Source organism: Ambystoma mexicanum, chromosome 5q, assembly GCF_040938575.1.
Source record: "Ambystoma mexicanum isolate Mex_15411 chromosome 5q, UKY_AmexF1_1, whole genome shotgun sequence".
Taxonomy (NCBI): domain Eukaryota; kingdom Metazoa; phylum Chordata; class Amphibia; order Caudata; family Ambystomatidae; genus Ambystoma; species Ambystoma mexicanum.
Window position 1 is genome coordinate 770,313,724 of NC_090933.1, and position 26,979 is coordinate 770,340,702.

Sequence of the window (26,979 nt, forward strand, 5' to 3'; positions counted from 1 at the left end):
TCGTTTTTTCTGTTGTCTCTTGAAAAAGTTAAACAGGGCATTTGAGAATAGAGCATGCGAGTCCCTGATTCAGGTTTTTTAGCTGCCACATGATTGGATTTGTTTATTTCTTTGGTACCTGTGTTTTCTGATTGTGCCTCAATACTCCATCATCTTGGCGGTTTTTAATTTCAGGCCCACTTGGGATTATTGTCTTTCCCCTTTGATTCTTAGTGCATTGTCGTTTTGTACCACTTGGCTTAATGTTCTTTTTTGGACCTTTGGAGGTTTCACGTCAGGTTCTGACCTCTTTTCACCGCAGATCTCCGGTCGCCTGGAGGAAGTAGCTTAGAGTTGCTCTGGAGAATTCTTGGCGGTTCCAATGGTTCCAACGGATCCAACGGTTCCGGTTCAAGATGTTGATGCGAGTCACTCCCCCGAAAGTCGGGGACAGGGGCTCCTGCTCCCTGCATTTGCCTGCAAGGACTGCAGGACTGCAAAACTTAGGGAACTTTGCATGCTCCGCATTCCGCTCCGCGGAATACTGCTGGGCTTTTGTGGGTCCTCAAACAATAGATGAGCTGAAAGGCAGACTCTGCGGCAGGACTGCAAAACCTAGCTAACTCACTTCACTTATCTTCCTATCTCTTTTCTCTCTTTCTTCACTAAACTTCTAGAGCATGTTGTCTACTCCTAACTACCCCTTATTTACTCCAACTATCTCCTTATTCCACATCAATCTGTTTTGAACCTCATCCACTCTCTAGAAATGGATCTTTTACAAATGATCTCACTTCCTCCTGTCATTGCAAACATTGTTTTGCTTATTATTAATTTGGACCCACCTGAAGCTATTGACTTAGTGGATCATTCTTTTCTCTGTTTGTCTCTTTATTCAATGGTGTTTATGGGTTTGCAGTTTTCTGGTTTTCTACCTATCCCTCTTACTGCAGATATTCAGTTTCTTTGATCAACAACTCTTATCCTCATTACACTTTGGGGGTCTGACAGTGCTCCATCCTTGACCCTTTATTGTACTCCTTCTATAGTATTCCTCTCTCTTTGATTATTTGATTTGTCCTAAATTGACACGTTAATGTCCTTGATTCTCAAATAATGATTTCTTTCACAGCCTTTTCTGATTAACTTCCATTTTCTCTTTCTGCCTTTCTGCTCCACCATTCTGAATGCTAACTCACTTTTTTGATGGAAAATCTTCTAAAACTTAGATTTGTACCCATGCCTCCTGCCCTCAAAACTTTTGTCGGTCCCATGTTCCCTTGTGCTAAGTCCCCCTCTTTTGCTCATTTTTTCCCTTAGTCACTAAAGTCTGGAATTCTCTCTCTCTCTCTCTCTTTACATTCTGCACTCTCTCCTGCTTCCTTTCACTCCTCATTGAATGCTCATCTTCTGGCCATTCCTCAAGTTGGAATATTATTTGTTACCGTCTATTTTTAGTTTTCCGTATAGGACTTTGTGCACGTAAATGAACATTGGCTGACCCGGGAACGCATGGGCATCTGAATGCTGAGGACAGTGGCATCCATTATGGTCTGAAACCTGTGGCTATGGCAAGTGCTGCCTAGATTACATGTTCCCCGGAGGTTGAAGTTTCCAGTCCCCCAGTCGTCACTTTGGCTTGCTCCAGCATCAACCCTGTTACTACATAGCTAGACAGTGGGCCTCATTACGACCCTGGCGGTAAGGGGTTAACGCCAGCGTTAGCTGCGCCGACCCCTTACCGCCAATTACGAGGTCCCCTAGCGCCATGGTGCTTTTAACACCTGCTTTTAGCGGGTGTTAAAATCCATGGCGCTAAGGGACCATGGAGTTAATTACGCCACCGTAATTTACGGTGGCGTAATTAACGCCTTCCCCACTCCCATTATCCCCTATGGGGCAAAAATGGGAATGGGGAAGGGTAAATGGGGATTGGGGACTTACCGCCCCGCCAAGGTCGGAATGGGGCGGTAAGTCCGCCAACCACCATGGCGTAAACGTAGTTTACGCCATGGTGGTAAAGTCACGGCCCAGGCGGTAACTTACCGCCTGGGTCGTAATGAGGCCCAGTGTGAGACTGACAGCTAATACATCACATGTTTTTGACAGAGGATCTCATTCTACCCCACTGACAAGAGGACTTTAAACTCCTGACCCCGTTGAAGAGTTAAGAGTAAAACCTGACCATGAGGTTCTGAAGTGGAGTGTTAGTCCATTGTGAGAAGAATCATCTCACCTGTAACATTGTAGGATTGGCAATTGCTGAAGAACTAGACCATGGGCCTCATTACGACCCTGGCGTTAACCAATGGCGCTATTAGCACCATGGTTAATGCCAGTAACTTACCGAATCCGCCATGGTGAAATGGGGAATTACCACCGCATTCTAAGGTTGGTGGGGTGGTAATTCCCCATTTACCATTGGCCCTTCCCCATTCCCATTTTTGCCCCACAGGGCTCAATGGGAATGGGGAAGGCGGTAATTACGGTACTTCAAATTGCGGTACCGTAATTACCTTCAAGGTCCCTTTGCGGGTTCCTACCTTAATGGCTGGTACAGACCAGCCGTTAAGGTCGGGAGCCGCAAAGGGACCTCGTAGTAAGGCGTTAAGGGGTTAACGGCACCGTTAACCCCTTAACGCCTGGGTCGTAATGAGGCCCCATGTGTTGAATTGTAGTACACAACGCTTATCAGAACATTGCATGCTACTCTGTGAGCTTTGATCAAAGGAGCAAGAAACACAAGTTCATCTGATATATTTTGGGTTATTCGCTAAATATACCAACACCAATGACACTACATTTGTTAATTTTCGGTAAAGTGTGTGTTATCATAAAAAAGAGTACCCAGTCATACCACCAGAATTGTTGCCATTTTGCAAATGCTACAAGAACAGAAACAGATCCCTGCCCCCTCCCCCTCTTTTGTCTTGTTGCACCTTGAACCACCTTTGCTTTATAGGTGCATATAAATACCCAATAAAAAATAAAAATTACCTAAATCCAGATAACACATTATATTTTTCCTAACACAGCAAGTACAGCAAGTAAATTCAACTATCAAATGCGATAAAGTGTTGTATTTTTCTTTCTGGTGCCCCCATAAACTACCAAGAGTTTTGCCTTGGATGGTCAACCATAGTTCCCAAATGTGAGTGGAGACATTTAGATGGAAATAAAGCTTGCTTAGCTTAGTACGTGACCTCCCTAGGCACTGAACACAGTGCCTGTGGAAATTCCTGCCAAAATTATTGAACAATCGAACCCAAAGTCGGGGCAATGAAGCCCACACCTTATTTATTGCATAATTAAGAACAAACATGAGAAAACAGATGTCCAGTACAACAATCAAATCCAGAGAGCAATAACTGAAACATAAACTTAAAACTAGCTTGGCCATCCTTAGAACCGTAAAGTAGCTTGCAAGCCCCTGTGGCAGAGTGGACATGGGATTTAATGGGCCTACAGCCTGAGTTTTGCTGGCCCGAGCAAAGCGAGGGACTCAGCTTGGGCTGTGAGGCGTCAAATCCCATGTCCGCCCCGCAGCTGGGGTGTGAAATCTATTTGCACAACCGGGGATTTACTAGGGTGTGAATAGTTTTCATTTTGTTTCCCCTTCTGTCGGAATGGAAAAAAAAGTAAACAAAAATGTCTGCCACCACAAACATAGAAAAGGGACTATGTCCCTTTTTGGATGACAGCAGCCATTGAAAGCAGGTTCCAAAATGGCCACCGTCATCCGAAAATGGACCTAGTCCCTTCTCTATGTTAATGACAGCAGCCATATATTCTTTCCCATTTTATTTTCAAGGCACAATTGCTCCCTCCAAAGGCGGATTTTTATTTGTCAATTCGCCTTTCACAGGTGTGAATTAAACAGTCCTCTGTACAAAAGTGAAGGTGAGTAGCTTATTGAGGCATCTGCATAAGCATTAGCATTATGTGTATAAATGAACAGTAATGGGAAATGAAGGAAGAGTAAAGTAAACAAATTGGTTAAGTGAGAGTCCCAACCCCTTGCACTCAGACTAATTTCTTTTACATGGTTCATACCCCAACTGATGGTCATTACTCAGGCTTCATGTCATGATCATGTTCATCCCTCTTGCTGTGGAAGCATCTCAATGTTTCCTTTCTATTCCCTCAGGAGAAGGATCCCACTACTATTGATTTGATAGTAGGAAACCACTTCAAACCCATCGTCCTCCAGTCTGCTCAGTGCCTTAATCCCTTCCATCATCAAAGCCATGAAGAGGATCTTGTCCTGGAAATGTACTTTGAATGGAAAGTGCCACTTGGAAGGGATCCTCCACTGTTGAAGACGTGTAGTGACAGGCTTCTATTCACACCTTTTTGATAGTGTTCTCTGAGTAACTTCTTCAAAGATCAGTATGTGCAATGATAGCCTGCTTTTATGCAGTTATGAGGATGGATTCCTTCATTTCATTGAATTGGACTCTACTGAGGGTATCTGGGCTGAAGCTCTTCCTATGCCGATAAGAGTAAAACACTGAACGGATCAAATTAGGTAACTGGGTTATCCTGAGTTTAGAGATGGTTGCCAAACAAGTCTTGGACATAATCCCCAACACTTTGTTAGCGAAATGTGCAGACTATTCTCACCATCATCTAATTTTTCGGATAGAGATTCTTATTTAAGCTCAAGTTCCTGAAACCAAGCAAGCATTGTGTCTAGTTATCTGTTTCAGTGAGTGTAATAAACAAGTGCTTGATCCTCAACTCTAAAACTATAACATTGTCATTAAGATCAAATACCAATATTGCTAGATTTGATCTGAAAGTGTCCATTTGCTTTTAAATCTCCAGGAGCTATATAATGAAGGCCAATTTTAGTTAGCAGTGCTTGTGTCAGAATCTGAGAACAGAGGAGAAAGGCCAGACTAAGATCACACCTCTGAAGATCAATGCACCAAATTTCAGAATTGCATGACACTTCTATTTGCAGAAAGAGTCACAGAGCAAGAGCAGCCTATCTGTGCCATTGGTTTTCCATTATATGCCTCTCACAGATGGCTGCCAGCATCATATGAACCAGCCAGACTACCAGAAAGCCACCAGCATCATTTTGGTGGTGTCAGTACCTTCTTATCTCCACTAGAGCTGGGTTCCCCTCTCCCCTCATCACCAGCTGCACTATAACAGGAACTTCTGGGTCCCCAGCTGTCTCAAGACGCCTGCACTGTCACAGCTCAGAGTTGGTTCCCCAGTGCAAAGAGGGCGAGTGGTTCTGACATTCAACACTCATCCTGTCCCTGTGGGGCTTGTTCGACAACTGACCACTCAGCCGGGGAATCACTGTGGTTGTTCCTGTGCCACACTCCACCCCAACAGACAGACAATCTACTCCTGATATCTCCTCATCTGCTCGATTCTGTGGTTGAACACAGTTTCTTGCTGCTAGTGCATGTGGACTCCCGAAACCATGTTGTAATGCCTGCCGTGCTGGAATGTTGACTGTTGTGGCCACTGATGATTTCTCTACAGTTCTTGGTTTGCCTCTTCAACGCTCGTGCAGCATCTGAGAATAATGCTTCTACCAGTGAGTAGTTGCTTGCTTCTCAGCTATTTGTCCAGGTTTGTGTGAAGCAGTCCTGTGGGCCTGCATTATTCTACATAGCCAATCATGTGGAGACAAGCACAAAGCATGATTTTTCTGGGCATCTTCCCTCGATAGAAAATAATTGTCAATGTTAAAGAAAGTTACATGAGGATTGTCATGTGATTGAACTATGTGCTGCGTGGCACGCTTCAATTGTAATGTCATCCATCTGGGCGGGAGGTAGTTATTGCAGTATTCATAATACAGATGCAGAATGTGATTGGAAATCAATAGACTGACTGCTTCAAATGATAGATCCTCACACTACTCTGCTAGGGATGATAATTGTACTGCGCTGCAGGGCAAAATAATATTCGTTTTTGGATGTTTAGCTGTCGTTGACCTTTTGTCTACTTCTTTGCATCATTGTCCAACACTTTCTTAAAAGGCTGTTGGTCTATGAGGCCTACCGAGAGTTCTTCCGCTCCATAGCTACTTTGATTGTATATTTACATACTATTTCTTTTCTCGCATGCGAATGTATACCTGTGCTGCTAAATTAAAAGAGTTTTTTTATATGTCTTATGTGTAGAACAAACCATACAGTAACTGTAGTGGAGTGTGCGTGCTTGCAGGTGTAAGTACTGACTGCATACATGCTTTTCATTCGTGACACTACAGCATTCGACATATTGCAGAATCCAGTTTACAACATGACACATTCGTGTTTGTTTTACTGTAAAACGATGCAAGATTGTGAAGACTAACAACATCAAATCAGAAGAACACGTGTATTGATTGATCATTTCACGCTGTATGACTTTTTATGAATTAGAAGTACAGTTTTAACATTTTGCCATACTCTGATGGAAGGAACAATCACCACTTCAAGCGAAATGGAAGTGCTGCCGAAGTGCTAGACCTAAAAATCGAAGAAGCTTCCATTTTTAAGATGAATCAAAATATATCTTGATATATCGATCTATCTTTCAGACCCCCTGCTTAAACTAGAAATATATTTTGCATTAAATAAGCTAGAAATCACACCTTTTCAAAGGGCATATGTGTGTCTCTTCTAGGCTATTATTGCATCCAATACAGGGATGCTTTTAGTGGACTATTCCAATAGTCATCAACTGGTGTGACAGCAGAGCGAACTGCCTTGTTAAACATAATCTCGCCTAATGTGCCATCCTCAAACAACCTGCCGGGAATCACGATTTGATTAAAGACACGGAGGCGTACATTATGCCTCAATCTGTTTACTTACTTGAACAGCAGCAGAGGGGTAAATTCAAGAACCTATTTTCTGGAACAATGATGAAAAACATTCTGGTGGTGGGTTACAGAAGCATTTTGGGATGCTATAACATGTTTGCTTCTGGTGATTTGTTCCATCATACATTTATTAAGACTTGTTTTCGGTTTAAACTGCACTACATAAATGAATAAATCCCCTAAAAAATGAAACACAATTGGACAGATTCTTAAAACGTTTCTTGGCGCTAGCGATGAGGTACGCAAGCACATCTCATCAATTGCGCCCAAAAAAGGAGGCCCAGTCACATAGGGTATTGCATCTTAGATGTGCTCATTCCGATGCCCTTTCTCACCCTGTTGTGCATTTGTGCATATCAGGGGGCATTTCTGGGAATTTAAAAGTGCATCTCAAATTTACAAATAGGATGTTCTTTTAAATGCTGAGAAACGGGCTCTGCCCCTTTGAAACATGAGCAGGGGAGGCAGACATAATGACAATGTCATTTTCTACCCTGTCATCATTTTTTTTTTTTATGTAGCAGCTGTGGATTAAACCACGACTGTTACACTTGCAATTCCATCCCCCAAACATTGATGTAAATGCTTTGTTTAGGGCATTTCACTGAGGCAGGTCTTGAAATTGGCAAAGGGTGCTCCAAGCAACTGATATTATATGATATGTTATTTATAACACGCTTAATACCCAGAGGTTTCTAAGCGCGGACCCGGAGATCGAACCTGTGTTGCTCCACATTGCCTTGCTTCCAAGGCGAGCACCTTGCCCCTGAGCTATCCTCCCGAGACACTGTGTGGTTGCTGGGAGCCTGTAATACATTAGTGTCAGGAGCAACACTAATATATAGAAGGCAGCTTGTCCATTGCATCTTTGCACCACTGTCCAACTCATCCTGAAATGCTCACATCACCTTTGAAAATAAGTTGATCTGAGCATTTCGGAAAGTAGCACAATTAAAACAAGCGCATTCTCTGCACTCCTTTCATTTGCACTACTTTTAGAGCACCTGTTCCATTGTTTTATCGCTGGTTACAAATACACAGCCCTGCTTTCTTTCCTGTTCTGCAGCCCTGCTCCAAAACAAAGCACGCTTTTAAAAAAGACAAATGCTGCCAGACCCAGGGCGAGGTGGTAGGAGTGCGGTACAGGAGTGTGGTACCTGGAAAACTATCTAACACTCGATAGTTGTGATTTAGTGAAAGATAATGCACATCTACTGTGTAGCTGAAAGGCTACTGATAAGATAGCTATGGGGGGGGAGGTGGGGGGCATGGCCTCGGAAAATTCCTGTTAATAAGTATTCATTTTAAAGCAGGTACTGGCATAGGTACCGTAGTTTAGGCCAACGTTTGGAAAAATATCACTCTACTTTATCATCCGGAATGGCCATTTTATGGACACATATCAATACTATTTTGGTCCCAAAATATCCCTGCAGCGGATACAGACATGCAAGACATGTTATGTTTTTTATTCATTCAACACTAGAAGTCTCCTTGTCAGTCAGCATGGACTGAAGTGCTTGCTTATACATTCCCTGCGCAGAACACACATGGGGCACAATTCTCAGGTATAATCAGCAGCCTGCAGCTGCTGATTATAGCCACACAGCCGCCCGCAGCATAGGCATTGGTGTACTAAAGACTACAACACTCTCCTGCTCACCTGATAGGGAAGCAAGCATCTAAGTGTGCTGGGTTTGAGCCTCCTCACCAATGGTCTTGCTAGCTCTCTCTTATATGATTTTAGGCATTCAATAATGGCCCTTAGGCAAGGACATGCTGTATTCCCCTTGTTCACTATTAATAACAAATCTTATTCATGAGCTTTCCAAAGGTTCTTTCCCCAACAGAATTTTATAGCACCAACTCTCTCCATTAATTAGCTGTTTAGTCTATGATAGATGCCCAATAGAAAATGCACCCACAGAAAATCACAGTCATTATATGTGCTCAGTCCCTTTTGCATAATTGTGGCAAACATTTACACCCATCCAATAGAAAAAATGTACTATGTTCATAATGAACGTGATTATGTGTGTGTGGGAGGCACTGGGGACCCAGGGAGTTAGGTATGGCATTTTTCAACAGGCCCCCTATCATAGCCCTGTAGAAACATGCCAGGTGTGCCTGCCCCCTGTCCCTGCCTTAACGCACACATAATAACATTAATTATAATTGTTTTTACTGCGATATGATAGATGTACAGTAAAAAAATGCCATGCCCGCCTCCCTTCTGTTACCGAAACACCTTTCCCGCAAGCATAAGCCTACTCATCATGAATGTACATATGTGTGCAGGCGAGGGCCTGAGGGGCCGGCCCCAGGCGCAAGCAGACATGACATTTTTTATTGGGCTTTGACAGATGCCCAGTACAAAATGTCATGCCTGCCCCCTGATCTCCCCAGTGCCTCACTCTCATACATAATCACATTCACCATGAATGTGATTATGATGCATGTGAGTCACTCGGGGGACCAGGCGACAGGCAGGCATGGCATCTTTTACTGGCCTATAATAGATGCCCAGTAGAATATGCCATGCATACCCTCCTGGGCCACCCACCACCTCACACGCACTCATAAGCCCATTCATAATGTGTGCTCAGTTGCTCTGGCATATTTATGGCAAATATGTATACCTATTCAATTAAACAAATCACCAGCTCCCACTGGTGGCTGGTACATGTGGGTGGCAAAGGACAGGCTTGTTCCTACGCTAGTAGAACGACTTAAGCTTTGATTAAAAACATACTTACATCTTTCACTTTGTGCAGTGCGCAGCGTGCCCCTGCAGCAGCATGGTCATCATGGGCATCATTCATGTGTGGTAGTCCAGGCTGGTCCGGAGTTTTGCGTGGCCCCTTCTTTGTTGAGGAGATTGTAGAAGCTCCCTCAGCATAGCTCATAGAGGGGGCACACATTTATGTGACTGGTTGTTGGGTTGCAGTAGCACAGTGCTGCAAGGTGAAAGAATTACTTCCTTATAAGTGTCTGTGTGTGAACAATATTGTCATCAATGCAGAATGGCAATTTAGGAAAAAAGGGTAATATCTGAACCTGATACATATCCAAAGGCAAGAGGCCAAAGTAAGTGCTGCAGCAAAATCAAGGCGTGAACTAGGTTCTAAACCTCTGAGATGATTGTGAAGCTAAAGTGCCTGCCACAAACTAGTTAGGGAATCATATTGGAATGTTGGGATTGACATAGTGTGATCCTTGAATCTCATTGAGTTACCTACTCCTGACACCATTAGTGCAAGTATCCTATGTTGCAGCCACCCACCCCATGTTTCTGAATGCAAGTGTCAAAACCAGCAAAGAAAAAGGCTGATTTTAATGAAAATAGGAACCTTTTCTGAACAAAAAAATGAAGTGGTTAATCCATGCAATAAGCCTGAAGTTCAATCTCTCTTCTCGCAGGGGCATTGAAAAACAAAGATATTATTTCAGATGCAATTATTGTCAGGTCCTACTGATTCAACGCCCTAAAATAGCTACTGCACATCTGTCATCTTCTACACACATGTACCACAGCAGTCTGCAGTTCAGTTTCTCTGCCAAATGCATTATGGGGCGCATAGCCTTGGGGTACTCCACATTAATGCATTTTATAATACATGCCACAACAATTCTCATGGTATAATAATTATCATTATTATTATTTTTTACTTAACTCATTATTAATAATACACCGTAATACTGGGCCATACAAAACTTTTTATAGATCCTCAGACTTAGTGATTGACAATCTTTGTACAAATTGTTCAAAATGCATTATTTTTTATTCTATCAATGTTCATTAGATTGAGAATAGAGCTAGTTTCCCAACATGCATCACTTTGTATACCGTTACTAAAATTTAGATGTTATTTGCTGCCCTGCATCATTTTCTATTCTGTCAATACAATACCTAAAGATAGACTTTGCTTTTCAATACGTATCACTTTGAATTTCTTCAATAAAAGTCATTTTTTTAAATAAAATTTACTTTCTAACATGTATCAATATGTACACAATCACATGATGTGTGAGCAATGGATGGGCAGTTGTGAGAGGCTGGGCTGGCTGGTTGAGTAGTGATGGTTGGGCTTGCTGTGCTGGCTTGTCAGAGGTCTTTACTGGCCTCTTCATTCTTTTGTGCCAGAGCTTGAGGTGGATCTTGCCTCTTTGGACTGTGCATGCTGACCATCCTGTGATGTTTTTTTTTATGCTTAGGCTACTGCTGCCTGACAACTGGACAGAGGTGGCTGTTGGTTACAAGCCTGATGTTCCTCTTGATCACATAAAGTGTCCACTGTGAATACACAGACGTAACATGTGATCAGTGAATTTCCACAGTGTGGCTTCACTGGTGCATGAAGTGCATTGGTCAGCATGCCTGATTGTATTCATCAACTACTATGACTACCCATGCCTGTATTCTGAAGAGTGTCTTGTAATCATGAGACATCCCTGTCTGTGTATTGTGGTACCATGTTCTAAGTCACATCCTCTGTGCCATAATTTGGACTACCTGTTGGTGAAGTATATGGCAGCATGTGTTGTGCTTATTGGTGGTCCTTCATATGGCAGAGTAAGTGACTTCAGGGTACATGGCAGTGATACTTAGTATATAAGTAGTCTGTGATATCATGTCATGAATGCTTGTTTGGGAATTCATTGTGGACAGCTCACATGTTCATGATGGCTTGCACTAACAATACATATGCCTCTTATGCTATGCTTTCTTCATTATGCAAAGAAGGCCTTTTCATTCAGAGTGCAAGTGGGTATCCCAGGGCATACTCTGGACTTTCCATCTATACCCATTACATTGTTATTTAGTTGAAAGTGTTGACGGAGTACAGTAGGCCATCTATCTGGGCAACTACCCAAATGTTGGCATTGCCAGATCATGTGATTTCTGTGGTGTCCATGATGCTGGTAGCCTTCAGATTCTATAGATGCATGTATACATCTGGAAAAGTGCTGCCCCCAGTAGTTATGCACTCCTGCCTGTGCTGGGAAATGATTGCATGGCCTTGCCACTTCAAATCATCTCACTTCTTTTTCAAATTGTTTGTGGCAAGATCATGTTCTGCTTCAGTCATGACTTTGTCATCCACCCTATCCCATGCCTGGTTGCAGTTGGCTGGTGCAGTTATAGTTACCAGGATGCCCATTAGACTGGTGCCTCATTTCTACATCCACTGCTAAAACCGTGAGCTCCTGTTCCAACAGTTTTCTCAGGCACTTATAATCTCTCTTCCCTACTACAGGGTCTCTAGATTCATGATGGCTGCTTATTCTGGGCATATTGTGTACTCAGGCTTTGATTTCCACTAGATTCTAATCCTGTAACAGTAATCACATGTCATATTATCTTGGGCATATGCAGTATTTCTACATCCTAGAATGGTATGCACAGAGGTAGTCATGCGTTTCTGCCATTATCATGTGCAGAGTTGTTGCTTGATCACATCCGGTATTTAACATCATTGCATGTTTATCAGTAAAGATTAGGGCCTCATTACACATTTGGCGGTATTTGGTGTTAAATTCACCAGAATACCACCAAATGGAATTACCATTATTACCACTTATTCCGTTGCTGCTAGTGCCCATTTATGGAGTCCATAGGACTGCATGGGGATTTTGGCAGATTACCACCTCTGGAAATTTAGCCGATTAGGCCATTTTTTGGGTGGTAAACGTGCAGAATTACCTTCATATTCACAATTCACCTAGCATAGTTACCACTGCATTACCGCCATTTCTTCCCTCATTCTTGCCTGTACGTCTCAATTTGCTAGATACAGTAATGGAATTACCAGGCTTGCTTATACAAGTGATTTGCCATGAGACCAAGTGTAAAAGAGATACTTAAATGTATATTAGCATGGGTTTAAAATTAGCCTAGTCATTGTATTTTTTATTTGGATTTTTAATTTTATATAGTGCAAATCTAGCTAGAAAGCAACAGAGATCTGTGCTTGTCTTTGAGAGTAGCATGATATAAGGAGGTGTGGCGGCAATGTGTGGCATAGCATGATCCAGCCAGAGGGACGAGATCTGATGCAGGAGTGAAAGAAGCCTAAGAGTCTAGGTATTGATTCAATAGTAAGGTCTTGAGTTCCTTTCTGTACTGCAAGGGCATAAGTGCAGTCTGAATTTCCACCAAGATGGTGTTCCAGTAGGCAGGGGAGTAGCAAACGAAGGTTTGTTTCCTCTTGTTTTCTTTGCACAGCAATTCCATTTGAAGCCTAGTGATGGTGTGACTCCTGGTGGAGCATGACCAACATCAGCTACAGAGTATTGCAGCTAGGTGGGCAAGAGTGTGAGTAGTGGTTGTCTTATAAGTAATAAAGGCAGTCTTGAAGAGTATTGTAGGCTGAAAGGTGAAGCAAGTGCAGCTTCCTTAGGATTGGAGTAACATTATTGGCTTTCTTGTTTTCCATTATGCGTCTTGCTATGGCATGCTGAGCGTGGAGTTTCCCCCATTGATGTATGAAGTTACCATTGTCTGGACTGCAGTTTTGAAGTCCTCTGGTAGAAAGAATCATGTTATCTTCCAGGGCAGGTTTTGCTGTTGCCGGGTGGATTGGGCTTTCTATGATATGTTGTCAGAAGGATAGGGTGTGGTATTTAGTGATCTTTAGTGAACCCAGCTGATTTGGTAATAAGGCCAGTTGAGGTGTGAAGACATCATGTCGCTTAGCCACCCCCGAATAGTATCCTGTTTCGATGGGTGACAGAGTAAGACAAGCATAGTCTTAATGGGAATACGCTTTAGGAATGTGCTTGTCATCCAGGCTTGGATATAGGCATGGCAATTACCTCTAATTTCATGTTATGTTATGATATGTTTTGGGGATTTCTACCACACACCACTGGCATTTTCAAGGTTTCCAATGGCTCACGTGAATCATAAAGGAAATAGGGGGTATGGTTAGGGGAGCAGAAGGAAAATACAAGCAGCTGTGCTTAACTGCTGGTACATGTATAACCAGGAGCAACTGATCTGTGTGGGCGTGTTTATTAGTTTGATAGTGATTTGCCCACTGGAGCCATTGTGTTTCCAGGTGGGAGGCCTCAGATGTCTGGGAAGGATCTGCTGTGTGTTTTGGCCAGTGAATGTGTTTGCAAGTTGAATCGAGCAATATAGAGTTGTGAATGTTTTGTTATGGCTTGAGGGGTTTCGTTTATCCTTTAGTGTTGGCAAATTTGGTAAGGATGTGGTGAGTGAGATTGGATGAAAAGTGAGGCTGTTAGTGGATTAGGCTCTTTGCCTGTTGTTTGAGAGAAAGATTACTTTTGACGTGCTTCAATCTTTCTCATTGGTGTTAGGGATTGAGAACTTTGTTTTGGGAGAGAGTTAGGGCTCTTAAATGTGTTCCTATTTGGGTCATGTTTCAAAGAGTATTGGTTGATTTTTTCAGTTTAATGGACTGTGAATGTGTGGTGTGCTGGTTCAAAGGTGTTTTGATATGATATGATATGATATGATATGGCATTTGTAACGCGCCTATACACAAGTGTTTCAAGGCGCGACGAGGAGGGGGGGAACAAGGGGAGACAGACAACGATCTTACTAGGCCAGGTGTCATTCAGATCGTGCAAGTGCAAGGGTAGAGGGGAAGGGAAAAGTGCATGGGGGAAAGGGAGAGGGGAAAGTGCAGTACAGGGTTATAAGCATACAGCATACAGGATAAATAACAAGGGCCAGCTGGTGGCAAGTGCGAGGTAAGTGCAGACAAGTGCTGGGAAGGGGGGCTGTATGGATACAGACACTGTCCCGTAGTGCAGGGGTTGCCATGGAGGCAGTGCAGGGGAGAGTGGCTGGGCCGAGAACGGTGAATGGCCCAGTTGCAGATTCAGTGCAGTTTCAGTAGTATTAGCAGGGGAGAGGGGGAGAGAAAGCGGAGGCAAAGAGGAAGGTTTTGAGGTGCTTCTGGAACCGGAGGTGGCTCTCCTCAAGTTTCAGGGAGGTAGGAAGGCTGTTCCAGAGGGAGGCCCCTGCAGTGGAAAGAGATCTGCCCCCAACTCGTTGTTTGGAGAAGCGGCTGACCCTGAGGGAGTTGGAGGCGGATGAGCGAAGAGCTCGAGAAGGAAGATATTTAGGAAGAGAGAGTTGAAGGTATTTTGGCCCAAGGCCCCAGACGGCCTTGTGGACAATGCAGAGGGTTTTGAACTTGATCCTCGCAGTCACTGGGAGCCAGTGTAGTGATTTCAGTCCTGGAGAGATACAGTCCCTGGGCTTGAGGCCAAGGACAAGTCTTGCAGTCCTGTTCTGGATGAGTTGCAAAGGGCGGAGAGTAGAGGCGGGCAGATTAAGATAGAGGCTGTTACAGTAGTCCAGCTTAGAAAGAACCAGGGCTCTAGAGACAGTGAGCTTCTGGGGGAAGGAGAGGAAAGGAAGGATACCTCTGAGGAGGTGTAGCTGGTAGTGTGACTTCTTAGATACGTCGGATATGTGAGGAGAGAAGGAGAGTGTGGAGTCGAAGATGACCCCAAGGTGTTTTGCCTTGCAGGTAGGAGTAGGAAGAGGGCCCAGAGAGGCCGGCCAGAGAGCAGCAGGGAAGGAGGGAGTGGGAGTGCCGATGAGTAGAATCTCAGTCTTACTGGCATTAAGGCAGAGGTCGTTGGCGGCACGCTATTCCTGGATAGCAGAAAGACAGTCAGAGATGAGGGAAGGAGAAGAGGAGGCCGAGGGTAGCCTGAACATGAGTTGGGTATCATCCGCATAGCACTGAAAGTAGGGGCAGAGAGCGGCAATGTGGTGGGCGAGAAGTGCCAGATACTGGTTGAACAGCCAGGGAGAGAGGTTTGATCCCTGGGGGACACCACAGGTAGAGAAGAAGATGTCAGAGAGGAAAGACCCCAGTTGGACCTGGGAGGGTCGATTTGAGAGGAAAGAGGTCAGCCACGCCAGAGCCTGACCAGTGATACCGAGGTTATCACGGAGACGGTTGAGCAGGATGGTATGGTTGACAGTATCAAAGGCAGAAGAGAGATCAAGCAAAATGAGAACACATGGAATGTTAGAGTCAAGGTTCGAGAGCAGGTCCTCACGGATGTTCAGGAGAGCAGTTTCCGTGCTTCTGGCAGCTCTGAAGCCAGACTGATGGTCATGAAGACTACCAACACATTCAGCATGGCGATTAAGCTGGGAGATGGCCAGTTTCTCCAGGAGCTTGCCCAGGAAGGGAGTGATAGAGATTGGGCGATAGTTAGCTGGGCAGGAAGGGTCGGAAGAGGGTTTCATAAGAATGGGGTGCACAAGGGAGTGCTTGAGAGGGGATGGGAAGACTCCAGAGGCGAAGGAGTGATTGCAGAAGTCAGCAAGGGCAGGAGCCAAGGAGTCAATGTGGTCCTTGATAGTTTTGGAGGAACAGGGGTGGACCTGTTTTGATGAGACTTTCATAGATCGGACTTGTCTTGAAACCTCGTCAGCAGAAAAAAGGGGAAAGGAAGAGAAGGAGAGAGGAGGGGTGGCTGCAGAAGAGCCAGAGGAAGGGCAGGGAATAGAGGGGGGGAGGTTATAGGAGGAGAGTGAGGACAGGATGTCCTGAGGTTTTGAAATGAAGTGAGAGGCCAGTGCCGTGCAGAGGGCCTGGGAGGGGACAGGAGAGGTAGAGACTGCAGCAGGGTTGGGCAGCTCCTTGCAGATTTTAAAGAGTTCGCCGAATTGTTAGATGCCGCAGAGATGCGGGCTTGGATAAGGGCTCTCTTCTTGGTGAGAACGGAGAGCCGGTATTGCCTTTGGAGCAGGCGACAGGCCAGTTTGTCAGAGGATGAACATGAAGCACGCCATTTCCTCTCTGCCACCCTGCACTTGCGCTTAAGGGTGACGAGATCCGAGTCATACCAGGAGTTACATTTGGCTTTGGGCTTCAGGCGGATTCTCATGACAGGGGCAAGGATATCAAGAGTATCAGATATAGCGGAGTGGAGAGTGGAGAGGGCTGTGTCAGGGTGGGAGTCAGCCGAAGGGGGAGGAGGGGGCAAGAAGGTGGCAGCGAAAGCCTCAACTGACACGCGCTTCATGGGTCGGATGACCGAGAAGGAAGGTGGCAGTGATGGGGGTGGCTTTGCCTGTGGGGTAGGGAGGGTGAGGTGGGAGGAGAGGAGAAAGTGATCACTCCAGGAGAGAGGAGTGGAGAGAGGGACAGAGAGGGGAAGGTCAGAGGAGATCAGGGCATCAAGAGTGTGCCCTGCAGAATGAGTCGGCCCAGACGGGAGAATAGAGAGTGAGAGAGCGTCGCAGAGGTTGCGAAAGAGTCCAGAGGGGGGACAGGAGGCATCCAGGTGGATGTTGAAGTCTCCAAGAAAGAGGAGTTGAGTGGTTGAGGACAGGAGTGAGGAGGAGAGGTCCGCCCACTCAGAGAGGAAGGAGGAAATTTGACCAGGTGGCCGATAGATAGTAGCCACGGTAAGGGAATGGCTAGGAGAGAGAGAGAGTCGGCAGACAAGACATTCAAAAGAGGAGTAGGTCTGCATGGGAGTAACAGTGGCAGGAATCCACTCAGGGAAGATAAGGGCCACACCTCCCCCCGCACGGTTGGTCCTAGGCACAGAGAGGATCTTGTAACCGTCTGGTAGGAGTGTTACTCTTATGTTAGTTCAAGTTAAGCATTCCTGGAGGTTTGTTCATAGTTGTTTATTTGTTCCTTTTGTTCTTCCTGTGAGATTTTATTTTTGGATGGATGTCAGGGTGGTGCTAATACTGGATGGGTTGCACCTGTATGGCATGTTGTCCCAAGATGATTAGAGTTAATGGACTATGTTCTTTTTGCCGGCATTGGTACTTGTTGAGTGTTTCATTTGTTCATTCTGGTAGGACTGTTTTTGGGTGCGTGTCAGGTTGTCTCCTGGGGATGCTTTATGGCTGTGAGCTGCAGTTTGACACTCAGTTGTAAGTTGTTCTTTGTCCTGGTGTCTATTGTACATACTGGTCCAAAGCTTTTACGATTAACTTCATGGTTCATCCTACTCCTTCTACACCTCTATGCCGTCACACCCAAGAACCTCATTGTCACCTCTTCTCTGAAGGGGTATATATCTCCAATTTCAAGCCTGCTCTGTTTCACCCACATCTTACGAAAACCCCAAGTAATGCTGCAAATTATAGGCCCATTGCTTTCCTTCCCCAAGCAGTTAAATTACTAGAAGTATGCCTCTTTGCAGCTGTAAATCCACATATCTGCTAATAGCAGTGTATACAGGTTTCAATCAGACTTTTGTCCAAGGCATCATAAGCAATCCCCTGTAATCACCATCTGGAAAGATTAATTAAAAGTGACTAATGCCGGCAGATGCAAATTGATCTGCCTGCTGGAGCTCCTGGCTGCCTCTGACACTGCGGTCGATGGGGCCCTATTGGACAGACACAGTATCTATTGGTCACACTCTGTTTTATGCTGGATCTTCACCATCTCAGGGGAGAGTTCTCAGCTGATAGCTCTACCTATACGTTCTGCTGCTTTTCATACTGATCAAACAGTTCAATATTTACTCTCACTCATATGCAGATGACACACAACCTTCTATTCAGATACTGAATGCCTCTGACTAGTGGGAATGGGGCAATGTCTTGATGCCATCCAACCTTGGATTAACAAAAAAAACTGGTTTCAATGAGTGAACTATTGAAAATCTACCTGGTCCTAGTCTTGGGATTGAATGGACCCTCCCAAGTCTGTCAACCCTCTGATTACCAAATTGAGGTGGGATGGCTTCTTTCAAATATAAACTCTAAGGAATATTCTTCTTTTGTCATGGGAAGACTGAGCTACTGTGTTGGGAACTTCAGTCAATTCCCGTACCGACTGTGTGCATGACTGTCTCTCACTTCCTTAGCAGGTCTCCTGGTAGCTGAAAATGCTGCTATCAGAATGGTAGTGGGCCTTCATGACAGAGGCCATATCTCAGCAGCTATATGTCACCACAATGGCTAAACAAAAGCAGGGTCATCTTCAAGATTGCCTCCTTCAAACATGTCTGTCAGGTTTCTCCCCGGAGTATCTGAGTAGTATAATTAGCAACTACTCTACTTGCAGAACTCTCAGATTCTGTGATGCCAGTCTACTGTGTACTCTGGGGGTACATTGTTCTATGAGGGATGGCTGTCAGCTCAATATCTTGGGTCGCAAATATTGCAACTCCAAGCTCTCTGTGATGAAATGACTGCCTAATTATCTCCCTGTCAGGTCACTTCCTTAAACCTTATTTTAAGTGTCAGGCCCATGGTATTGATCTCTTTCTCTGCATTGATGACCAGTGCAACTAGACAATTGATGCCACAGTGAATGCTATATGAATGGCCCCACCAGATCCAATAGCAGAGTTGTAGGCTCAACTATGCTTTTCCACTGAAATGCTTCTTTGAAATCAGTGCCTGAAAATAATGCCCCCATGCTATAGCACCAGAAGCATACACCAACTCCAGTGGTTACATAGTGCACCAATTTATGGATAGAAAAAGGAAGCACTAGAGTGACATAGAGACAGAGATGGAGAGAGTGAGAGGGTAAGGAGGGATAGACAGAGACAGCGAGAGAGCGCGTTGATTGTGTTTTTATTTACCACCCGGTATCCCAGTACTGTTGCATACATTTATAATTGTTTTCTTGTATGCCAGGGATGCAGTGTAAAGATAGACCTCATTATGAAAATGGAAATTAGATATAAAGTCGCATTCCCTCCCGGAAGATGTGGGAGAGCTCGATGCTGAGATACAAATTGATATCCAGACGCTATTGTGACAACTGAATCACTCAATTGCCTGTCACTGTTAGTTATAGAGTGTGAAACATTACAATAGACAATCATGAAAGCTTTGAATAGTTCAATTCTAATATAGCTAACAATATACTCACTGTATGATGTATAGAACCTAGCCCGTCGTGTGCAAACATTGCAATGCTCCTCTCAATCATAGTTCACACAGTCCTGCACACAATTTAAAGGTAATCATTTTTCAGAATGAACAACTGGCGTCAAAACAAATTGTCCATTCACATCTCACATTTTGGCATTGTGTGCTTGCTTGGTAAGTCAAGGAAAAGACAAATGAAATAGAAACCGGCATTACTGGCAGTTCTGACACCAGACAGGAATAATTTTGTTACAAAATGCATTGAAAAATAGACATTCCCAACATTACTTTAAAGATGAATGATTTCAATTCTGACACACTCTTAGGTTCAGGATTATCTGCAACATGGAGAAGTTGATTTTAAAACATGTTTTAAGAGCAGATGGCTTAAATAGATTTGGGAAAGAAAGAGATAAGGAAATTCATAAGTGAAGAACAGGAACAATTAAAAAGAAATTGAAAAATAAAATGCAACTGACGATCTTGATTTATTGTTGCTCAGTAGTATTACATTGGTTATAGTGCGTATATAGATTTAGGGAATTCGAGTAGAATGTTGTATGGGGATTACAGGAACATGAGTCATGTATGGAAGGGGAAGCACAGCTAATCAGATGAAGGCCAAAGCAATAAGAAACCTATGTTCAATTTGAACTCGTGGTGGTTTCTTCATGCAGGCTTAGGTCATGTGGATTTTGCAGGTGAGGGCACTTCGGAAGTTTGTAGGCAGGAGAGTAAGTCTAAGCACTCTTAGGCAAATGTGAATTTTGACGGCAAGGGAGTACACCAAGTCAGACTTATGCATGCATACAATTTATTGGTGACAAAGTATGCCAAAGCAGTATTAGGGGCATGTCAATTGGGTTGGCAGAGGAGTACAAAAGAGCATTCATAGGCACACATGAATTTTCTAGGCCTAAGAGATGTCACCAAAGTAGTCTTTACACATGGTTCTTTTATTAAGGCGAGAGTGTATGTCAGAGCAGATTTGAGCATGCATTCCATAGTTAGAGGAGTATGCTAAAGCAGTGTTATTCGCACATGAATTTTGCATTTGAGATAGTACCCCAAAGTAGTGCAGTCACCACATGTGGGCAACATGATGCTTCCTCAACTGCGCCTGGTGTATTATTTTAGGTCTGGCTGCGATGTGTGCTACCGTAGTGTAGTGACTATGTCCCAAGGCACAGCAACGTTTTCAGTGCAAAGCTGTTTAGAGTGGCCTAATCGTGCTACCCAGATTACATTTGTGATTGCTACTGTTACATATGAGTCAAATACAAATTTGTTATTCGATTATTATACTTGTTCCTATAAACAGAAAATATTCTGTTGTAACGTTCATTAATGCACACCTAGAAAATGCTGAGGGTGAATGTGATTAAATGCCTTATTTATTCAAGTATTATTGTTTGGTAGCATGCTTGTTTTAGTACACCAAGGGTGAAAAAGAGCTTGGTAATAAGTGTATCCTAGCTCTGTGCAACCAACATGAGTTTTGATGATGACAGTCTTTTTCAAGGCTGAGAGCTGCACATACTTTACAAGACAAATAATGAGATAATGTTGAATAGGAATATTTTTGCAAAAACCTAGACATAAATTACAAGTTTGCCAGTCTGGACAAAAGTGCTGGTAACAACGGTTACCGGCACCTTTTTCGGAACAGCAAACTACAAGTCTGCTGGTAGGGGCTGTGAACTACCAGCAGGCCTGATCTGCCGGTAGTTCTGGCCACTACCAGCAGATTTTTCACTGAAACACCGGCACTGTTATTAATGGTGCCGTGCTTCAGTGCTCCCATTCCCATGTGGGAACTTGACGTTCCGCTGCCCATAATATCCCAGTATTACTGGGATATCGGATGAGGGAAACAGTAAGGTGAGTCTTCCGCCAATAGCACCAGCGGGTTACCAGCAGACTCATAATGAGGGACATAATATAGTTGGCCAAGTATGACATTTGAAAACGTGCAATTATTTAAAATGCAACACATTATCAAACATGATAACACAAAAAGGGAGAGAAAAGAATAAAATATATAGTTATTGATTTTAATGAACAAGTGGGAGATCATAACTGTGATTGGTGAGTTGTCTTACCCAAATAGGTATTTGATGTGGTGCATATATTAGCATTGGCTGCACTATGTTCTTTTTTACTCTTTGAGTACTAAAACAAGCATCTTATTAAACAATAATACACATTTGTGTTTGATTCGTAAATACCAGAAGCAATCACAAATACAATCTGGTTAGCTTGATTGTGCAACTGTAAACAACTTTGCACTAAGTACCCCAAAGTAGTCTTAGGCACATATAAGACTACCCCAAAGAAGTCAAGGTGTAAGGCTACCCCAAAAAAGTCAAGAAACCTGTGATTGTTTTAGATGTGAGAGTACACCAAAGAACTCTTAGACATGTGGGAATTTCCAAAGTGGGTGAGAATGCAAAAGAAATCTTAGTAACAAATGAATTTTGAAGGTGGTTAGTATACCAAAGCAGTCTTAGGCACACGTGGATTTTGTAGGCGGAGTACCAGAACAAAGTAGTGTTAGCACACATGAATTATGTTCGTGTGGAAGTAAGCCAAGCAGTCTTAGAAACATGTGAATTCCGTAGATGTGGGAGTATGCTAAAGCAGTCTCAAGCATGCGTTGATTGATATTAAATGCGAAGGGGTGTGCCAAAGAAGTTGTAGGCACATGTAGATTTGGCAGATGTTGGAATAAGCCAAAGCAGTCATCAGCCAGCAAACATGTGTTTTGTAGGCAGAGGAGCATGCCAAAACAGTCTCCAAAGCAGTGATGAGAAATGAGTTTACTGTAGGCAAAGGTTTATTAGAAACAAACATGTCAGAATCTGCTGTGGGGTAGTGGATGGAAGAGGAATGTGTCTGCTGAGAATGTTTCTCCTGCTGCAATAGTTGCTGTTTGCCTTGGAGAAGCCCAGACAGTATTTGGGTCTGTGCCCCGGGCCACGATGGTCAATCAGTAGACTAATATTCTCAACACAGTAGCAGTCTCAATGCAACGCCTCTCTGTTTTATCTCTTCCTTGACTTGGCGTTTTGGGACTCTTTGTAGGTTTTCCCTTTATGGCACACAGGACTTTGACACCCATCATCCCAAATATCTTCTTCTATTACTACATTGCTATAAGGAATGTGAATAAGGATTTAGGGCAGGGGCAAAGGTAACTCTGAGAGCACTGGATGTAGGCAAGGAGAGGCTGGCAGTTCAAGAGGGTGGCCAACTTTTCTATTTCTAGCCTCCATTGTGTACTCTTAAATGCATCAGCCCATGCTTTCACCCTTACACAATGTCTCACCCCTTGTTAATTCCTCCCCACAGCCCGGGTTCACCCCTCACAGTTTTAGGACCCACCTCTACATCTGTAGGAGCCTGCTCCTTAAACTCCTCACTCTCTTTGGTGTTCTCTTCCTGAAACGTCCCCCCCCCACCCTAAAACTCCTCAACACATTCACTATGTCTATCTCCAGGCAGTCCTCATTTGCAACCTGTGTCAACTCCATTTGATTCACACTATCAACTTCTGACTTTCTTTTCTCCCCTTTCTTGTTATCACATGCAAGCGTGTCTACGCCTGCCTCTGACTGATCTGCCATCAACCTCTTCTCTATCAATAACTCAAGTCATCTACCTTCTTGTCAATCAGTTCTTCCTCCTGTTCCCCTGATCTTACTCCAGTTCTCCACTTGTCCACATCTTATTAAATCATCCACCAACTTTCTGTTCTTTCTGCCTCCTTCCTGAACCACCTCTCATCCACCAATCAACAGGTATTTTTGCTGCTCGGTTCTATTTTAATAGTCTTGTTCTTCTCCTCCTAAAGCTCTCTGTTAACTTGGTATTTCTGTTCTACTCTCCCTTCACTGTCAACCATTTCAATGCCTTCATACTATGCTCTTGTTACACTCTCTGAACATTACTCTTCAAAACTCTCCTCAATAATACACTCTTTTTTTCCAGCTGCTACCCTGAATCTTCTATTTTACCATCTCCACCTACCCAACATGTCTCCAGACCCTCTATCTCTTGTAAACCTCAGCCTCCTTCTGAACACTTTCCTCCTCAACTCTCCAAACTTTGGCCTCAATATCCTTTATTAGCTTCTCCTCACTTTCAACACTTTCCTAGTCTGTTCTCCAGATGTCATTTTCAATCCCTGGTGCAATGTTTTCTCCTTCTTCCCCTGGGACCTTTCTCACCCTCCTTTTGATCACCTTCAGCATTTTTCACCACCACTCTGACATCTGTCCTCATCTCCAGCACCCCCTGCTCCTTCCTCCATCCTTCTTCAAAGTAGCTCATTCGCCTTCTCTAAGTTTCTCTCTCGCTCCCCAGCACCAGATTCTTTTTCCTCTCCACTCGATGACTCGGATGTTTGTGACCACCTACCCAGAATGGTCTGTCCTTTTATCTAGACCTATCCTTGCCCCTTGGGAGCCCTGGTGGGAGACTTGCAGGTATTGGTGGAGTGGGCTGGAAATGGGCCTGTGGGAATCCCCTGCCAAATGATCAGGACATGGTGAGGTATGCTAAGAGTGTGCAGGGGACGTGAGTTTCCAGATAGAGGGTAGGTGTCAGTTGTATTGAAGGGATGGGTGAAGGGCACGCGAGGAAGGGGGTGGGAGTCCCCCCTCATTTTTTGGTATAAAATGTAGTTAGAAAAGTGATCATTTTACTTCCGATCCAAAACTATTAATGTTCTAGCATAGATCCAGGTAGGGCAGTACACTAAGCACTGTAGTCATTTCAGTACAATATTCTACCAGCTAAGACCATTTATTTGGCTCTACCAACCAGAGGACCCACAGTCGAATACCATGACCACTTGCAAAATAGCAGTTTTGTCTGAATATTTTAGGCTTTACCATTCAGTGAAGTGTCTACATCACAGTACTGAACTCACAAGAACTGCAGATTGTGTCTTCATTTATTTGGCTCTAAAAACCAGCAGAGCTGCACACCATCATGTAAATAGTATTGCACATTTGCCACTTCAGTCTGGTTAACACCAACATTGGATTCAGTGATAGTTCTGGTTGAATGTATTTGGCTCTACTTACCTGCAGAGAAACACAATATCCTCTACATAGTGTTACAGTTATGTGCTCTTAATTCCTGTACATAATGAAATGTTTGTCTTCTCGTCAAACCGACTAGAAGTCATTGGTGGGTCAACTTATTTGACCCCTCCAACCATTGAATAAACACAGTATTCAGTATTTACATTGCATGTGTGTCTTTGTCAAACAAGTTAACACCAACAATTGATTGAGTGGTGGTTCTGCTTCATATTATTTGGCTCTTCCAACCAACGTGGCCACACAACACCCTCTAAACAGTGTTACATATGTATCTTTACATATGTATCTTCTTCTGTCATTTCAACACCAACATTTGTGGTGGTTCTGCCTCAATATATTTGGCTCTACCAATCTGTGGAGCCCTATCTAAGTCCTAGCAATGTGGCAACATACTGGAGTTTCCACCTCAATCTATGTGACTCTACCAAAAACATCTAGACAGTGGTCAAAGTGTGCGAAAAGAAGTAGGTGAACTAGGAACTATGTTCCCTGCTGACTCGTCCTGACTCCCCACAAACCCCATCACCACGCCCCCTCCCATGCACAATACAACCCCACAAACAAACGCACCTGCTGTTTAAGGGAATGTTCAGTGCAGTGCACTGAAGTGTAAGTTTCAACTTCTTCCTACACTTTTATTTTAAACCAAAACATTACAGAGGGCTTTCTGTTTCAAACAAAAGTATAGGAACAGTAAAACGTTATTTAAAAAGAAGAGGAGCACCGCTCTCACCCACTTGAACCACTGCATCTAGAGCGGTTCACTGCATTCATTTATGTACAATATTTTATCAGCTAGAAGAATGTGTTCGACTTTACAAACCGGTAATTCCACTGCCCAAGTCATAGAACTGGGCTTACAAACTGTTTATTTGACTCAAACTACTTGCAGAGTAACTCCCAATGTTTTTCTGGCATCTTTCAGTTTTCCAAGTCTCCCCTTTTATAACCTTCTTTCCCTGTGATTTACAAGAGAGTAGGGTGGTGCTGTGGCATGCACTATTTCAGAGCAGACACTGATGTCACAGGATCTAGTTACCTCCAACAAAACACTGCAATTGCATGAAATACATGCATTAACTTTTGTATTTTTCCTCCTGCCCAAACTGTGCCACACATGGAGCTTTACCGCCACCAGTGGGCGGTTCCATTGCTTGTCGTGGTGTAGAGGAGGTCCCAAGTAAAGCCTGCACTCCAGTTGCCCATTTTGAGGTAGCAGGAACGTTCATACCAAAATATGGGACATATGATGAGCAAATAAACCAGCAGAGAGCCGCAGTAGGGCTCTGCCCAGTACCTATCAGAAGAGCAACACCTATTGAAGTACCGATACCCAGGAAACCATGGACAGTAAGGTATCCATTAAGAAAACCCTACCAGCAGATGAGACGAAATGAAGAGTGCCTAAGTACAGTGCCGGAAGAAACCAAAAAGGTCTTAATGGAAGAAGAATGGTGATGTCACGGGGACCCGGACAGACTCACAGATAGAAGAAATGATGACCCAAGAACGACACAAAGAGACAAAGCGCCATGAATAAAGATATCATGAACCTAAAGTGGAAGAACGATGTTGAAATGCAAAGAAGTTCAAGCTGTAAGCAGGATGAAGATATTCAACCAGTATACACCTGTAAATATGCTTGGAACCACAAGAAAGCTAAGAAAACAGTGCAGCTTGCTATGCTAAGCAGAAGAATAGTGCAGCAAGCGCCATTATACATAAATCTACCTCAAACAAAGTACTTTAGTATAAGTATATTCCACTTTGCACAAAGGCAGAACCAGCCGAGGTTACTAAAGGCCAAATGCAAGAAGATTCATATTCTAGCAACATGAGGAGAGACGGCTGAATCGAAACTCGGCAGAAGCAACTCGTGCCAGGGAAGCCAAGGTCATACCAATAGACAAGGCGAACAGTAGCTACATATAATTGAAACTTAAGAACAGAATATCCTGTCTCTGAAAGGTCAAGATAAGGAGGCATAGGCAGGTAGCAAGCTAAATAACAATCAAATACACAAATTGAGAGAAACTGGACAAATTCATGGTGTGGGAAGCACGTGACCAGCTGAGCGAGAAGAAGCACGGGTTAACACCTACGCTTGGCATCCACCCAGGCAGAGATATCAGAACTTTTCCAGACAGAAGATGCAGTTTCGAGTCCAACCACAGTGAAATAATTGACAGATAGTT